This window comes from Octopus bimaculoides, chromosome 10 (assembly GCF_001194135.2).
Source record: "Octopus bimaculoides isolate UCB-OBI-ISO-001 chromosome 10, ASM119413v2, whole genome shotgun sequence".
In the NCBI taxonomy this organism is placed as follows: Eukaryota; Metazoa; Mollusca; class Cephalopoda; order Octopoda; family Octopodidae; genus Octopus; species Octopus bimaculoides.
The window spans coordinates 37,263,837-37,266,336 of NC_068990.1; the positions used below are offsets into that span (position 1 = coordinate 37,263,837).

Below are 2,500 nucleotides of genomic sequence, written 5' to 3' on the forward strand. Positions count from 1 at the left end.
GTTAAATCTCTGAACGAGGCATTTAAGTGGCAAATATACTTCACGTTATAAATATATAATAGTTATCGCCAAGCCAACATGGCAGTCCCAAAATTAGGACGAAAGCTGCGACTTAGAAATATTAATAACTATATAAATATATAGTTTTAGGGAAAAGAACCAAAGTTCATGAACTCATTAATTTTAATTTAATTTTTAATAAATTGATTTTAATTGAGTTTTTACCTGTAATTTTGGATTTTATCCCTAATATTAATATTATGTATGTATATATATATATATATATATATATATATATAAATTCATAAGAATGGTACAACAAGGTACCGATATATATATATAAATACACACATGCATATGTATATGAATGTTTATGTTTTTTGCCAAATGTTGAAGAATTCAAAAACCAATTGTGAAGCAGCCCTCTCTAAATGATATCCCAAGTTGCAATTATTTCTTCCCTTCTTACTCTTGCTGTTAGAAATATATTGAACCAGTAACTGGTCTGTTGGAAACCAGTAACCAAAGATGGTATTCTTCACAAATTGTGACTTAAAGTAAGTAAAATTATAGCACCTTGTCACTATATGTAAATCGACCAGTTCCAACATCTCTCAAACTGAGCAGTCAATTGCACACAACGCCAGATACCCATTTGGTTATTCTTCTGTCCAGCTGAAGGACTGAGGAACTTTGAAAATAATCTTCCACCAAAATATGGAATTAAATGACTATCCAGCCAAGAGCCTCTTCTTGGTTGACCTACCTGTTAATGACAGCACCTAGGTGTCTTTAAAATAACATGTTTTAGTCTTAGAATGTTGAAGCCATTCTAAGATCCTAAGATTAATGGGCATTGTCTGAAAAATTAGTGCATATGGACTCCGTTTGATTGGTTTTTGATGACAGGTATGGTCCATATGAGCTAATCTTGTGCAAAAGAACAACAATGATAATAAAATAATTGTCTTGCCAGGAATCAATGAGGTAATATCTATGTGCTTGCTTGATCTGCTAGATATAGCAGTCAGAGTTCACTTTAATCATATATTGCAGTCTTAAAATTTGAATGACACCTTAACTAATATAGTCCTTGGTAATGCTCCTAACTGCATTTAAAAATAAGAGGATAGCCTGTTCAATGGAAAGGCTTTGATTACAATAGTCCAGCTCAATCAGGGCTGCTTTAGTGCTAAACAACAACAACAACAATCATCTGACCAGCAGCTAAAAATGCATCCACTGCCCAAACAGACAACTAGCTGTCCATCCAACCATTCTATGACCCAATCAGACTGACACACAGACAGACAGACAGACCAATCCCTAGCTAAACTAACACAGTCATAATCCACACAGCAACCAGCAGTAGCAGCAGCAGTAATGGCTGCAGTTTGACCAGTTGTCCAGCCAACTCCAGGGACATGTTTGTTATCCAGACTCCCTACCATGCCCCATCTCCTTCTCACTGCTTTCCATTCTGTCTGTATGTCCATTTTTTTGCAACCAGTCATCCAGCCCAGTGGTAGCCAGCTAGCTAGATAGCCAGATAGTCAGCTAGTAAACTATTTTATCTGTCCATTCAATGAATTTTTCTATCTATTTATCAGTGTAAATGTCTCCCTGGCTCATTGTCCATCACCCCATCAGGCCGATTGTCTGTTTGCCTGCTCTCTCACTCACTGCCTTTATCTCTGGCTCTCTTTATCTATTTCTGTCTGTTTAACTGTCCGTTTCTCTCTGTTACTCTTCTTCTCTCTCTCTCTTTCTCTCTCATGCTCTTCATAGCTTTTAGTCTATCTATTTCTCAACCAGTCACTCTCCCAATTTTACATTCTGTCTGCCGCTGTGCCTCATTCAATGTTGTTTTCTGCACCTCTTGTACTTTATATATCATGCCACCACCACAACTAAAGTCACCACTACCACCACCACCACCACCACTACTACCACCATCATCATCACCAACAACCCAGCATTTACAAGCATAACCTACACCACCACCATCACCATAATCATCATCATTAACATCCCGACATCTACCAGCATAACCTACACCAACACTAACACCACCACCACCACCACCACAAGCATCAACACCAACGACAATGCCATCACCACAAGCACCACTGCCACCATATGCACTGCAATCATCCCCACCAGCTACCCAACCCCATTATCAAACGCCCCAACCACCATAACAACTAAGGCTGACACCAGAACCACCACCGCCACCGCCATTACCACCACCGCCACCACCTTCACCACCACCACCATATACTCGTTACATGTCCACTTTTTCTTCTCCATAATTCCTTTTTCTCTTATTTTGATTTTCATTTCCTATCTCTCATTCTCCGATGCTCTCTCTCATTCGCTCTCACTCATTGTTTCACACCCACCCACCCATACATTCTCTCCCCAGTCTCCAGCTACCTCTTTCACTCTTCCTCTCCTGCCCTCTGCCCTCTTTCTTTCTTTTTCCTTCTCCCCACATCCC

The 2,500-nt window shown here is 39.4% G+C and overlaps 1 long non-coding RNA gene across 1 annotated transcript in view; it reads left to right on the forward strand.

The window, feature by feature from the left end:
* LOC106874316 (uncharacterized) overlaps positions 1-2,500 on the forward strand; it is a 442,937-nt gene that overhangs the window by 412,074 nt on the left and 28,363 nt on the right. The window lies entirely within an intron of this gene.